Below are 16,159 nucleotides of genomic sequence, written 5' to 3' on the forward strand. Positions count from 1 at the left end.
TTTGTGCACCGCTTACCTCACCAAGCTGATGTAAAGAAAGTACTCTGTAGGCTGAAAAGTGCTATATAAATGTGAGTTATTTCTATAGAAATATGAACTATTATTGTCATTTATTTGAATAGTGCTGCCCCAAAATTGAAACCCTGATTCATGGCTGGGCCCCTGGGGACCCTAATGTTAAAATTTCTGAGGAGAGAACTACTTGGGGAAGCAAGGTGTGCAAGTAAATGTTTAACAACTGTCTCCCCCCAAGTTGTGTTCACAATACTTTAAAATTTAATTTGCATTTTGTTTTTGTTTTTGTGAGGCAATTGGGGTTAAGTGACTTGCCCAGGGTCACACAGCTAGTAAGTGTTAAGTGTCTGAGGTCAGATTTGAACTCAGGTCCTTCTGAATCCAGAGCCGGTGCCCTATCTATTGCACCACCTAGCTGCCCCTTAATCTGCATTATTGACATTTTATCCACTTTTTTAAGTCTAGAAAATCAATAAAATAATAATATAAACCCTGATTTGTAGCATTTAAAAAAAATTCTCAGTTGTAAATACTCTGAAAATTTAACGATGGGTTTTGTAGAACTACTTTGAGGAAGCCCCAGAAAACCACTGGAAAGATCCCTAGTAAGGGACAACAGAAAGTAGGAGAAGAAATTGGGTGATAAGTTTTGTCCTGCTTCATTGCCGAGTTCGAGATCTGTTGTTTATGTGGTTGTCACCTCCCTGTCACAGAGTGCTCCACTGGACCATGGGAGGGAACCACACAGGATTCATATTCCACTTCTTCCTAGATGCACTGTTGGGGTTTAAGCCCCTGACCTCCAGACTAAATTAATTTTGAGTTTGCTAAGAGGACCTTCAGCAAGTCAACTCAACCTCCTTGGCTTTCAGTGTAGTGGTGTGGGGTCTGCTCTGCAAAGTAAGCAGGGTTAATCACTCTCTCCCATCCTCATCTTTATGTCTATGAAACTAATGTTTCCAGTCACTCCCTTCACCCCCCTTCTCATGTGATTCTCCAGTCTTTCCCTTGGCCCCTCCCTTATGGAGGAATAGGTTTCCTTTAGAATCAAGCTGGGAGGGGGCAGCTAGCTGGAGCAGTGGATAAAGCACCAGCCCTGGAGTCAGGAGGACCTGAGTTCAAATCCGGCCTCAGACACTTGACACTTACTAGCTGTGTGACCCTGGGCAAGTCACTTAACCTCCATTACCCTGCCCCCAAACAAACAAACAAAACAAAACAACAACAAAAAAGAATCAATCTGGGAAATTGTGGCATATGATTATGATAGCGTACTATTGTGCCCTAAGAAATGACAAGGGGGGTGATTTCAGAAAAACATGGCAAGACCTACATGAACTGATGCGAAGTGTAGTAAGAGAAGAACCAAGAAATCATTGTGCACCCTAACAGCAGTGTTGTAATGATGATCAACTGTGAAAGACTTGGCTCCTCTGATGAATACAATGATCCAAGGCAATTACAAAGGACTCAAGATGAAAAAATGCTCCCCACCTCCAGAGAGAGAACTGGTGAACTCTGAGTATAAGTTGAAGCATAATTTTCTCACTTTTTACATTTTTCTTGCTTTTAAAAAACATGGCCAATTTGGAAATATGTTTTGCATTATGTCACATGTATAATTGATATCATATATGCTAGCCTTCTTAGTGAGTGGAGGAGGGAATGGGAGGGAGGGAGAGAACTTGGAACTAAAAATTTAAAAAGAAAAGAATGCTAATAAATAAATAATAAATTAAAAAAATTTTTAAAGTACCCATGGGGGGTAGGAGGGGTGGTAAAGGAAGGCAAGATGGCATAGACTTTGCTTCCAATACCAGCCCAGCTAGCTAGAGTACTCCCAGCCATACCACTAACTTATTTAGTACTTAGGGAGAAGTAGGACTTCTTTCTTATTCTTTGCTCTGGGAAGTTGTCTGTGTTTTTTGGTTTTTTTGGGGGGGCGGGGCAATGGGGGTTAAGTGACTTGCCCAGGGTCACACAGCTACTTAAGTGTCAAGTGTCTGAGGCCGGATTTTAACTCAGGTCCTCCTGAATCCAGAGCCGGTGCTTTATTCACTGTACCACCTAACTGCCCCAGTTGTCTGTTTTTAAATCAATAATTTTCTTTCCTTCAGCTCTCAGCCCCCAGCCACAGAACCACTCTGGTGAAACACTAGAATTGTAAATCTCTCATGCCTGGCACTATTTTCTCTGGAACTTCCACTCTCTAGGTGTCTAAATATGCTTCTTGTCTTGGTGGGTTCCTTCCTCTCTCCTGCTTCTGTGGGTTGTTCTGATACCTGTTCTTTGTCCCTCAGCTCTCACATGGCTTCAACTGTTCACATTCCTTTAGACTGGGAGAGTAGGCTTATGAATCACATCATCCCCCTTCCCTCCCTCCCAGGTTAGGGTAGATTCCCCATAGAATCAAGAGAGAAATGCTGGGAGACTTATACCTGAAAACCAATAGGCATCCATCTCCATCGTCTTGATCTCCTTGGAAACACCAAGGCAGTGCTATTTACGAATGAAGGAGATGGACTAGGTGACCTCTGTGGTCCCTCCTAGAACTAATTTTGCTGAGCCTAAGGCTTTGAGCTTGGCACGGGGGACACAGAGACAAACATAAACCCTAGAGGAACTTACTATGCATCCACATACATACATTATACATCCACATCCGCATATGTATAATAAGGTCCTCTAGGGTTTATGTGTGCACATATGCTCTTCTAGGAGCTACTTACATATGTATGTTTATATGCATGTGCATATGTTGTTGTAGTTGTTTGTCCTTTCTTCTCGAAGAGGACCAAAGAGGACTGTGATATCAGGGTGATGTCATGACTTATACTGAATCGGATTTAGGTGAGGGAGGGCTGTGCAAGGCCTCCAACCTCCCTCTCTCCTTCAGAGCCATCTGGGTCCAGTGGCAAGATATACATGAGGATGACTGGAGATGCTCCCAGATGTTTAAGGCAACTGGGGACAAGTGACTTGTCCAGGGTCACAGAGCTAGTAAGTGTCTGAGGTAAGAGTTGAACTCAGGTCCTCCTGACTCCAGGGCCAGTGTTCTATCCACTGTGCCATCTAGCTGTCATATATATGTATACATGAAGTTATATACATGCTAAATTGAGGAGGGAGAGAACACTAAAGCTAGGAAGATCAGGACAGATTTCTGGCTGGAGATAGCACCTGCATTGAACCTTGAAGGACTCTAGGGATTCTGAATAGGTAGCTGCCACCTGTCACTGGTTACCGCCTTCCCACTTTACTCCCATGCTGGTTGCCTGAGGTTGCTGAGGTCATGTAGAATCCTGGCATCACTCTGTGCTGGTCTGGTAGACAGAAGGACTGGCAGGACCACAGCCTCTGAAGAACGTCACCCCTGCTTACGGGGGCCACAGTCACTAATAGAGAACATGGCTTCTCATGTCCCCCCTCTCTCTGGGAGAACGGGGCTATGGCTTTCGGGCTCTGCAGCTCTGACTGGGCTGCTGGGGTTGTGGGGTTTTGGGGTACATGGAATCATGTCTCAGGAGTATCACTGCAGGTCAAGGGTCTGTGATAATTATAACAAGGACAATAACAACAACTCAGGAGAGCCATCATGGATAAAGAATAAGTTTCAGTATTGGGAATCAATTAACCGATCAACAAGCATTTGTTAAACATCTACCACGTGTCAGGCACTGTGCTAGACAGACCTGGGATCAAATCCAGCCTCTGACACATACTGGCTGGGCGATCCTCCCATGTCACTTAATCTCCCTGTGCGCCAGGACGCTCTAAGGCTCTCAGCTGCGGAGCCAGTGCTGGCCTGCATTGGTAGAAGAAGGCCTTTCACTGGGAATACCTCCACTAAAGAAATCCCAGTCTTCCCCTTCCCCCCCAAAATCCCCTCCCCCCAACTCCAAAGCAACAACAAAACAACAACAAACATTTATTTAGCACTTTTAGATTCCTAAAGTATTTTCCCCATGACTGGTCCTTGGGATAAATAGTGCTAGTATGATTACTTTCATTGTATGGGTGAGGAAACTGAAGTTTGGAGAGAGATGAATGGTGCGACCCATTCAAGGTTACACAAAGTCAGGCTCAAGCCTAGGGCTCCTGACTCCATTTCTAGGACCTTTGTTTAATGCAGAGCTACCCGAAACCCTATCTCTACTTGAGAATAGAAAGGGATGGAACAGGGAGCCAGCCACCAAAGACACAGTTTCCTTAAGATGGAGGGCTGGGGATAGCTTTTGTCATTCACCACAGGAGACTGCTGGCCTTGTCTCCCAGCCGCAAGTGCAGGTCACCAGCTGTCCTTGGGAACAGGATGAAAGCACAGAATGGAAGGCTGCCTCCTTTCCTCCCTCTTCCTCCCCAACACATGCACACAGCTGGGAGTCATCATTCCATACTCCAGAGCAGCCGCCACACCACAGGCACCAAAGGGTCAGGACCAGAGACCCATAATACTCTCTGGAGCCTTCTGCCTTTCCCTCCAACCTAACCTCAGCCCTGCTGGTAAATGGAACCCAGGAGAGTAGACAGAGAGACTTGTCAGAATGACTTCGGAGGGAGCTGGGGTCGTTGTTGTTGTTTGTCTTTTGTTCTTGAAGAGGATGCCATGTCTTGCACTGAATTAGATTTAAGTGAGAGAGGGCTGTGCAAGGTCACCAGCCTCACTAAGTGCAGTGGCAAGATATAGATCAGGAAGACTGTAGATGACCCTAGATGTTTAAGGCAATTGGGGTTAAGTGACTTGCCCAGGATCACACAGCTACTAAGTGTCTGAGGTGAGATTTGAACTCAGGTCCTCTTGACTCCAGGGCCAATGCTCTATCCATTCTGCCACCTAGCTGGGGTCACCAGTTGGAGGAAAGAGGACCTATCTCATCCATAAGCTGACCTTGGATCCAGGCTTTCCCCTTGACCTTCAGACCACGGCTGGAGGATTCATTGGCTTCTTCTCTCCTATCAAGTTCGGAGTGGGGTAAGGAGAATATAAGAAAAGGTGAGGCAGTACCAGAAGCCCACATTTCTCTGCCTTCTATACAATGTCAGAGCTGAAAGGACCCTTAGAACAGAATGTAGACTGTTAGAGCAGACCGGAACCAGCTTCCCTCAGACCTCGTTGGCAGTCTTGTGTTGAGTTCTGGGCACCACATTTGAAAAACGACCTTGGTAAGGGAGGGGCTATCGAAGGAAGGTACCCAGGGTGGTCTCGAGGGTCAGGTGAGGATTAGTGGAAGGAACCAGGAAGGTTTACCCTTGAAATACCTGAAGGGCTGTGATGTGGGGGAGTGACTGGATTTAGTCTGGCCCCTGAGGGCAGAACCCAGAGTAACAGGAGAAAGTTACAAAGAGGTCAATTTTAGGCTGAATGTTAGGAAAGCCTTCCAAAAGTAGAATGAGCTGGGAGAGGTGGGGATTTCTCTGTCTTGGGAGCTGAAGGACCCCTTCTTGGGTATGTTATTGTCTGGTTTCCTTTAAGGTTCTACTAGACAGTCCATTGGGTCTCTTCCAACTCTCAGATCCAGTGATTCTGTGATCTTTTACTGCATCATCAGAGCTGGAAAGGCTTTCAAAAGTCACTTGGTTCAAGCTCCTTGTTTTACTCATATGGAAACTGAAGCTCAGTGAAGAAAAGTGTCTCTAATGAAGCAAATTGGATGTCATCTTGATGAACCTCACCTCATTACTGCTTTAGGTCTGGTTTGGACTCTTCCATTAACATGCTGGATGACCTTGGCTAAGGGACCAAACTTTAGAGCTGGGGCATTGTCTAGTCCAAACTCCTGCCCTATACAAGAATCTTCTGCGTAGCTTCCTCTCTCTACAAGAATCCTCTCTACAGCTTCCATGATCACCTAATCACTGTCTAACAGAACGCTCTTTCTGAGCCTCAGTTTCCTCCTCTGTGAAAAGGGAGTCTCAATCCCTGTTTCTCTCTTCCCAAGGGGGTAGGTTAGTTCAAATGAGACAGAAGTTGGGGAAGCCCTTTGTCACCTGTAATGGTGTTTCTTGTGGAGTTTAGCTGACTCATTTGGGAGGCTATGCTACTGAGGTCAGAAGGAGAAACCTCTCCATAGGCAGTTTTTGAAGGACCTCCCCTTTTGGGGGAGGAAGATTGAATGCTTACTGAGGGGAGGCTAGGTCGCTTCCAGAATGCGGGCTTCTCTTCTCTCTCTTCTGCGCTTTTGGTAGTGCTAGCAACTAGTAGACTTCCCAGGTGTGGTGAGTGAACACAATAGCCCTGCATTCCTTTGAATTAGCTTAATTGGAAACGAGCTGGGGATTGTATGGACTTAGGTTATAGCTAGGAGAATTTATCTGTATTTCTTTTTCCCTACTTCCTTATCTTTGATTTTTATTAATTTCACCTTTGTTGTTTAATTAATTCCCAAGTAATAAAATTTGATCCTTTTGTGGAAAAGAAGCTGTAAGGCTCCTTTCTTATTGGCCTGGGAGAAATATCTAAAAGGGCAGTTCGGAGGGGAGGGAGCTTTGAACCTAGAGGTCCCTCATTATTTCCAGGACCCCAATATTTCGGCAAGTCATCCAATTAACTTTCCATATATTAAATTTGGCCTCCACATTCTCTTGAGGTGTTATTGCCTCTGCACTTCAGAGCTCACTCCTCTGCTTTGTCAGTTAGGCAGTAAGCATTTATTAATCACCTACTGTGTGCCAGGCACTCTCCTAAGTTTGGGGATACAAAGAAAGGTAAAAAGACTGTCTCTGCCTGCCAGGCACTCACAATCTAATGGGAGAGACAACATATAAATTGTAAGGGCTTAGGACTAGACTATTCTGCAATGCCCTTTGGGAGTGGTCCAGTCAAATTGTCCTGCTTCCTGGATGTCCTGAATGTGAAAATCCAACTTGTACTCTATGTCTTTGCAAAAGTGATCTCTCACATCCGGGATGTAACCCCTCTTCATCTACAACTTGGAGAATCCCTAAGTCATGTCAATCAGTCAGTCAATAAAAATTCATTGTGCCTACAATTTATTTAGTGCCAGATCCAGTGTTAAGCACCAGGGACTTAAAAAGAGGCAAAAGAGAGTCCCTGCCCTCAAGGAGTTCACAGTCTAAAGGGAAAGGCAATAAGCCAACAAATATATACAAACAAATTATATATAGAATAAGCAGGAAATAGTTAACAGAAGCAAGGCACTAGAATTAAGAATCACAGAATCACAGAATCCTGTGAGACACTTAGTAACTATAGAGTGAGATTTGGATGAGGATCCAGCAAAAGAGAGGGAGAAGGAGCCATCAGACAGGCAGGAAGAAAACCGAGTGACACCCCAAAAACCTAGAGAAAAGAGAATATCAAGGGAAAGAGGATGCTGACAGTGTCAATGGCTGGAGAGAGGTCAAGGAGAATGAGGGTTAAGAGAAAAGGCTGTTTGTTGGATTTGGCAATTAAGTGTTCGTTGGAAATTTTGGGGAGAAAAGTTTCAATGGAATGATGAGATCAGAAGCCAGTATAGCCTAGACAAGACCTTTCCTGTTCCCTGCCCTTGATTGTTAGCAACCTTGACATAAGGTTGTATTAATTTATATATACTTTATATTTCCTTAGCCGTATATATACTGCATCTCCCCTTTGACCCTTGCACTCCATATGGTTCCCTCATACCCCCTGGAGAGAGATGGCTTTTGTATTTTTCATATCCCCTAGGAACATTCTAACCCTTTCGCATTGCTTGAGAGGTTTGCCTGAGATTCTCCAGGATCTGTTGGAGGCCTCAGGGATAGTCTCAGGGCCCTCAGACCGCTGGCAGTCCTGCTTTAGGGTGTTACGGTCTGGCTAGGGCTTGGCTTCCGTCTAGGTGGGGAGCAGGAATGGCAATGGATATCTAGGACATACTTCAGAGCTTGCTCCTGTTAGAATATGTGAGCAAGTCTTGCCCTGAGCTTGATGGTGGTAGGGAAGGTCTGGGAAGAGGCAGGCAGTGTGATGGATAGGGCGTTGGATTAGGAATCACAGAACCCACGTCCAAATTCAGTTTCTGCTACTAACCAACTGTGGGCCCTTGAGTAAGTCAACTTTTTTGGGCTTCAGTTTCCTTACCCATAAAAATGAAAGAGTTGGATTAAATACTCTCCAAGGTGCCTGTTCATGGTCCTGTGAGAACCTGTGCCCACTCAGAGAAGAGAATTACAAAGCTTATGACAGCGTGAACAGCAAAGGCGGACCCATTGTCTCCAGAAGGCTACCTCTACAATGCACATATGAAAATATAGGACTTTAGGATTTAGAGCTGTAGGGGAAACTGAGGGGCGGAGAGGGGAAGATACATTCCCAAGGTCATCTGCGGAATTAGCGGTGGTGCAGGGACACTGTTTTCCCCCTTGTATCACATTGTGGGCAGGCCCTTAAAGAGTGCCTAATTGGATCCCCTCAATTTTTTTTTTGAGAGGCAATGGGGGTTAAGTGACTTGTCCAGGGTCACACAGCTAATGAGTGTCAAGTGTCTGAGGCCAAATTTGAACTCAGGTACTCCTCCTGAATCCAGGGCCAGTGCTTTATTCACTGCACCACCTAGGTGCTCCGAGGAGCAGCTTTCTTATGGTTTAAGAGCAAATTGGAAGCAGACCTATGACTCAGACCTAGATATTGTCTGAGAATGGCTCACTAGATTTATAGAATCCTGGAATAAGAGGCTTCCAGTTATCTGACTTGGGAAGACGTCAGAGGTTTAGTCCAGCTTTCCATCCATTCTAGGGGCCCCTTCTCCCACCTCCCCAATGGGGGAGGGGAAGCAAAATAGCTTTGAATTAGACAATTCCTGGGCATATTTAGAACGATACCAAATCCCTACAAGACCTTTGCTCCTTAGCCTTGCTTTGCCCAGGTAGAAAAGTGGACTTAGAAAGATTTTACATGTGAAGGAGTGGACACAAAACATACTTTTCAGTTATCCTCCTTTGCCCAGAAAAGGCATTTCTGAAGAAGCCTCCTCACTGAACACCCTGGAGAAGCAAGAGCTGACTATTAGGTCTGAGCTGGAGCCACTGGTGCCTAAGCCAACAACCTTTCGCGATCACCATCCAAGGCCTTCTATCCTCAGACGCTCTCTGAATTTCTGCAGTGGCTTGAGGGGGGCTCTTCCTCCCTTATGAGCAAGAGGCCAGGTTGTGTGATTCAGTGGCAAGAGCCTAGGTTAGGCAGCCAGGAGAAATGTGTTCTAATCTAGGCTTGGTCCATGTCCCACTACGTGACTTGGGTCAAGTCAGTTTTCCCTTGTGTAGCTGCATTTTCTTTGCAAAACAAGGGAGTTCAGCTGGGTGGTTTCTCAGCTTTCTCCCGGTACACAATCTATGCTTGAAGGTCTCTCTTGTCAGCCTAATATTTTATGTTTTGTGTTCCATTCTCTGAACCAAGGTCCTTTCTGGCCTTATTTATCCCGGGAAAATGAGCTGCTCTTGGTCTAGAGAAGTGGTTCTCAAACTTGTCCACAAGGGTAGAACCCTTCAGATCAAATAAATAAAGCTTTGGTGGAACCCCATAGTAAAATCATCGAAAAGAATGGTTTTTAATGCTTCTTAGCAAACTACAGAAGGCTCAATAAAAACAAACTTGGGGTATTTCAGGGTTCCTTGCAGCACAAGTTGAGAAACACCGGTCTTGAGTTCCTTCCCCCAGTGGATCCCTTGGGGAGACACCACAGCTGCCATGCAAAACACACTGAGGTTTCCTAGGGGCGCCACTAGGCTCTGAGCCTGGGCTGGGAGTAAATCATAGGATTTAGGAGCTGGAAGGGCCCTTAGTGCTCTGAACATTTTTTACTGGATCTCCTCCAGATCTGGGGCTTGGCCTCTCTGGGGCCGGGTTTTCATTTGGGGAATGAAGAGGCAAGCTGGGCAGCAGGAAGGTCAGAGCTTTCATCCTTCCTTGCCACAGGACTCACCCCCAGCTGGTTTGTGAATTCCTTTTGAAAGAGTAAAGGGGTTTTGTTGAGAGAGGCCCAGGTCCAAAAACTCGTGAAGCTACCACTACCACCACCAAGCAAACAAATCCTGGTTCTTTATTTGGGGAATGGAAAAAAGATGAAGCAAGATAGGCTCACTAATGAAAGTATTGGAGGACAGACCCAGCCAGGGAGAGCCTGTTAAAGAATGAGATGATCCACAGGACCAGGAGAGAGGTTTCCCCACCACATGTGGGGTAAGATATGGGGGAAGGGAGAATGAGAAGTGGAAAGATTCAGAGCCAACAGAGACCTGAGAACAGAGAATGTGAGAACTGGAGAGACCTTAGAACAGAGAATATTAGAAATGACAGGGTTCTTAGAACACACTGTCCGTGCTATACAGGAGCTTAGAACATAGCATATTAGAACTGGAAGGGCCCTTGTAACCCCAAACATTGGCTGTTAGATGTGGAAGGGAGTTTAGTAGACATTGACTTAATTTTGGAGCCTAGAAAACCGAGGACAAAGAGGTGAGAGAAATGCTTATTCTCTCTTATACTAACAACCATTTAGTATTGAGATCCAGGATTTTCTCCCTTCCTATTTCTTCATTCTCTACTAGGTCAAATCAGCCCCTGAAGAATAGGGCTGATAATGAGATTAGATTTAACATTCTCTTCAATCTAGTTGAGATCCCACCCAAGTGGGGAAGCCCAATGTGCTCTACTCAGGGTTGGGGGGGGGGGCAGGGCGGGGTAGACCCTTTGTCTAGTTTGCCAGGGCTAGGGGTGGTCTAGGAGTAAGAGAGACATGATCAAAGTCATATTCCCCAGCCCCTCATTAGAATAGGCCCACCTCTCATTATAATATTCAGTCTTCTCATTAATTGTTAACTGATCAGAATTGAATGCTATCTGTTGGGAATACCCATTCTTCCAAGGGTTATATAGGCTGCTGGTTTTCAGTTTACAATAGATAGCCAAGGGGCAGCTAGGTGGCGCAGTGGATAGAGCACCAACCCTGGAGTCAGGAGGACCTGAGTTCAAATCAGGCCTCAGACACTTAACACTTAGCTGTGTGACCCTGGGCAAGTCACTTAACCCCAATTGCCTCACTAAAAAACAAAAAAAAACCCCAAAGCCAATAGATTTCCAAATGACCATTCTTTTGTTAATAATTAATAAAATGATTCATTACCCAGAAATGTCTCAAACTTTTTATATATCACAGAGGGGAAATGGCTTGCCCAAAGTCACACAGCAAATTAGTGGCACGTGGTCTAGGATCACTGATTAAGAAAGAAGCTCAGATCAGAGATTGTCTAGTCCAACCCCATCATCTTACACATGAGGAAACTGAAAACCAAGGAGCTAAGATTTGAACTCCAGGCTTGATTCAGGCCCAGTAAGGATTGTGATAGAACAAAGCTGGGACATTGGAACTGAACACCTGGGGACCCCAGAGAGAAAGAATAGAGAATTATAGAGAAAATAGAGAATATAGAGATGGAGAATAGAGAAAGGAAAAAAAGGACAAAGATAAAGGGACACCAGAAGAATTGGGCCTAGGATCAAGACCATCCTACATCTTTAGGGACATTTCAACCTTTATTAGACTGTTTGTCAGAGGAGAAGGGAATGAACAATAAGGAAAATTGAAATGTCAGATCATCATTGATACAGACCTGAGGTGGGGGGGTGGGGATTGGGAAACTATCTCAGAGGGCCCCTAATCCAACCTCTCAGAGTGGTTAAATGAGTTGTCCAAGGTGACGTGGATAGTAAAGAGCAGAGCTGGGATTTGAACTCAGATTCTCTCATTCCAAACTCTGGGTTCTTTCCCACACTGCATCCAATCTGAACCTGCAGCAGCCCTGTGGATGCAATTATTCTCATTTTACAGACAAAGGCATAGGGGGCAGAAAAAATGCAGAAGGTCTTATAACTTGAGGGGTAGGAGAAGAAAACAAAACCCAAAACAAACCCAGGGGGAAAAGCCTGAAAAGAATAGTTCAGGGTTTGTAACTTCCTTGCATAAGTTGCTACCTCTTATACTAGCAGGTCAGACGAGAGCCTTTTCTTCCTGGAAGGAATTAGCCAAGAGGTTAAAGAAGAATGGTAAGATTAGAAGCACCCTTTGGAGATGCTTTTCTTCCATTCAAAATACCCATTTTAAAGTCTGTGTGTGTGTGTGTGTGTACATTAGGAAGGGCCCCTTATTAATTTGGAAGGGAACTCCTTCTTTCCAATTCATGCTCTCCCCTTGCCACAAGCTGAGGGAAAAGAGAAAGGACAGAGGAGCCAAATGGAAACCAACCTGCCTCCTGCCCTCCCCCCCCCCCCCCCCCCCCCCCCCCCCCGCCCCGGTAGTAGACTCTTACTCTTCTAAGAAAGGAATTCACTTAAGGGCTATTTGGTTCCTAACCTCGGTGAAGCGTAAATAAATGAAAAACAGGGAGAAGTGGAAGTCAATGCTACCTTCTTAGCTTTCAGTCATTCCTACCTGCTTTGAAGGAGCCTAAAATTAGGCAAGGAGCCCTCCTATAGTGGAAAGTGCACTGGCTTTGGCATCAGATGACCTGAGTTCAAATCCCACCTCTCCCATTGCTGACTCACTACCTGTGTGACTTTGAGCAAGTCAGTTTCTTCCCTGTAAGACAAGGGAGAGTTGGGTTTGGACTAGATGACCTTCGAAGTCCCCCTGGCTCTCTGTCTATGATCCTATACTCCTATATCTGGAGCCGGGAGCATTCTGATGCTGCTATGGGGGATTAGATATCAATTCTGTCTGAAGCATTCCTTCACACTTTGTTTCTATCTATTGCCATGCAAGTTTGGTTCAGCTCAGCTCCTATTGCATTCTTTAACAACCAGATATGAAGGAAGGGGACATCCTTCCTGCTTTCCACTGTCCAGAATAGTTCAGGCAGGGATGTGATGGAACCAGCTCTCACCAGCTTTTGGAGAGCCCATTGTTAAATTTTCAGTGAGAGCATTTACACATCAGAAATCTGCAATCCCCCACAAACCCAAGATCGATTTATTGTTTTGTTGATACTAAGACTTAAGAAAGGAAATGATAAATGCATATTAAATTTAAAAACATGCGTGATACTTGCTTACCCCCTGGTTAAACATTTCCCAGCACACCCCCTTTATTGGTCTATAAACATTGCTTGAGCTCAGCAATAGAAGTCTTGGGGGATAAAGTCATCACCAGGTTGGAGGCCCCGTGACTGGAGGCTAACAACATTAATGATAACTGGCATTTATGTGGCGTTTTAAGATTTGTAAAGTGCTTTACACCCATTATCTCATCAGAGCTTCACAACATCCCGAGTTCGGGACACTGGGCCTCCAAGGCCTCCCTTCTAACACTAGATGGAGCCCCATGTGAGAGGTGATAGTGATGGGGAGAGAAGTCAGATATGAGATTATGCCCCTCCCTTCTCAAATCAATTAAGACAATTAACAGAGATGCACTGATGAAAGTTAAGGCTGATACTTCCTTCTCAGGAGATAGGCAGATCCCTGCTTCGCGTGGGGAAAGGGCTGGATGCTGGAGCTCTGAATGAAGATCTTTCCTTAGGATTTCTCAGCTCAAGAGCTTTCCAGTACTTTCCTAGACACACAACTTTTTTCCCCACAGAAGTCAGAAGAGGCCCCTTAGCCATCCATCTTCCAGGTGTGTCAACTCAGGCCAAAAGTATGTAAGTAATTTGTCCAAGGCCACAAAGGTAATTGTTAGCAAAGCTCAAACCAGAACCTAGGGCTAGTGCTGGGCCAGCCCCCTCACATGATAGGGGAGGGATGATAAGTGAATTGCCCAAGATTACAAAGCTAGCTAATGGCAATATCAGAGCTGGGAAACTCAAATTTTCTGACTCCTAGACTAGTGTGTAGGGCAGCTAGTTGGTGCAGTGCTTAGACTGCAGGGCCTGGAGTCAAGAGGACCTGATTTCAAATCCAGCCTTAGACACTTACTAGTTGTGTGACCCTGGGCAAGTCACTTGGCTCTGTTTGCCTCTTTGCCAAGAAAACCCCAAATGGAGTCATTAAGAGTCAGACATGACTGAAATGACTGAGCAATAATGAGATATTAATGTTCATTCTACTTTGTAATTTCTAGTGCCTCCAGAAACACATCTTTTCCTAGCTACCTACGTCTTTCTCAGCCCATCTATCATCTTGAGCAATTTTGTGTCCATGCTCCCTGTCATTGGTGGGAACCACTGAACTTTCATTCTAAGAAGATCCCTGACTTTTATGCTGGCCTGACTGTGGCCTGCTGGGGCACCTCTGGGACCTCATTTTCTCTTTCCCTGAGTTCACCCAGGAGTGATTTAATGTTGTTGTTCTTGTTTATTGTGCCCCACTCTTTGTGACCCCATTTGGAGTTTTCTTTGCAGGGATACTGGAGTGGTTTACCATTTCCTTCTCCAGCTCATTTTTTACAGATGGGGAAACTGAGGTAAACAGGGTTAGGTGACTTGCCCAGAGTCACACAGCTACTGAGTGTCTGAGGCCAGATTTGAACTCAGGAAGTCTTCCTGACTCCTGGCCCAGCATTCTGTGCACCATGGCGCTACCTAGCTGCCCCAGGAAGATTATTTCCTGGTAATCTCCCTCAAGGGATAGTTGTGAGGAAGGTGTTTTGTAAACTATAAAGCCTATAGAAATGTTATCAAAGTCCAGATCTTATTAATTTGTCAGAGTCACAGTGGGAGCTGCAGATCAAAGATCTCCATCTCCATATAGTCACTAAAGTTTGTCCCTGGGTTGCCAGACTTCTCTTCTTCCAATGTCCACCTGCCTTTGCTCCCTTCCTCTCCTCTCCTCTCCTGCCTGCCACCTCAAACTCCTCAGCCCTCTGAGGAGAAGTGGGTGTGTGTAGAATGGAGAATACCGGATTTGGACGTGGGGTTCTGGGTAGAAATTCCAAGTTCACACTACTCTTGTGACCTTGGACAAGTCGCTGAGGCTTGGGATTCAGAGATGGAAGGGATTTTCTAGTCCAGCCCTCCTCATTTTAAAGAGGTGAAAACTGAGGCTGAGAGAAGTGAATTGTTCAAGGTCACACAGGTAGAAGAGCCAGAAATCGAATCCAGGGTCTCTCATTACAAATCCAGTGATCTTTCTGCTTCATCAGACTGCCTCTAGCTGCACCTTTCTGAGCCTCAGTTTCTGCCGCTGTTACATGACGAAGTTGGACTGGACAATCTCAAGGACTCTTTCCAGATTTAGGTCCCATGATATTTATTTAGAGGGGAGGTTGGCTCTGAGGAATTCCCAGACCCTCCAAGCCAAGGACTAAGACCTCAGTCCTGCCCCCCTGCCCCAATTGGAAATGTACTGGACTTGTTTTTCTTAGTTTATCTAAATTGAAGGAGCACAAGGGGCCAGCAGCTCCAAGCTTTCCATCTGGCTATTTTCATCCCTGGGAGAAATTCGTTCTAGTTGGACCCAAAACCCTGAGTGGAGCTTGCAAGTGGAACAGAATTGAGGGAGCCCCAAGTGGATTACCCTGCTGAAAGGAAATGATTCCTGCACCTCAACTAATCAATGAGTTAATCATTGGTTAGGACACAGACCTCACCTGTAAAATGAGGTGGGAGAGGGGAAGGTTAGATCAACATTTCTTCATTTGACAAATATTTATTAAATGGTCATTGTGTGAAGAATTCCATAACTGGTATGCCCTAGATCAGTGGTTTTCAAAGTGGGGAATGTGGCCTCCTGACCCGAATGGGCTTGTGATCAACCAATTAGATGGTGGGAAGATGGCTTCCCTTCCCCAAAATAGCCAGTTATGTCTTCAACCCAACAATACCTACCCATATCCTCCAACATTCTCTTATTGTGCAAGATCCCAACCTCTCCCATTAGGAGCTTGGCTTTGGCTTCCCAAAGCAGTTAAATAACTTATTTGATTCCCTAGACATCCATAGCAGCAGCTGTACTGGTACTATGGGAAAATCCTTTCCTTCTGCCACTACTCCCCATGAAACTATCTCTTACTTCCATATTACCTCCTGGCCATGGCAGATGGTTTCAGGAGGGTCTGTTCTGGGCTCAGGGGCAATGAGTGGTGACTAGGAGACCCACTTCCCTGTTTTAATTTTGAGTGGGACATAGTGAGTCACACAGGATGAGCAAGCATGGATGGGTTGTGGTCTTCATTGCAGGCTTCATTACAATATTCCCATATCCAGCTCCAATCACCTCTCTTCTAAACACCCC

General features: G+C 45.4%; 1 protein-coding gene across 2 annotated transcripts in view; it reads right to left on the reverse strand.

The window, feature by feature from the left end:
- The window catches only part of ANGPT4 (angiopoietin 4), a 78,499-nt gene that overhangs the window by 30,343 nt on the left and 31,997 nt on the right, over positions 1–16,159 (reverse strand). The gene's annotated exons all lie outside the window — the stretch shown is intronic.

The sequence above is a fragment of the Dromiciops gliroides genome, chromosome 2 (genome assembly GCF_019393635.1).
Source record: "Dromiciops gliroides isolate mDroGli1 chromosome 2, mDroGli1.pri, whole genome shotgun sequence".
NCBI classification, from domain to species: domain Eukaryota; kingdom Metazoa; phylum Chordata; class Mammalia; order Microbiotheria; family Microbiotheriidae; genus Dromiciops; species Dromiciops gliroides.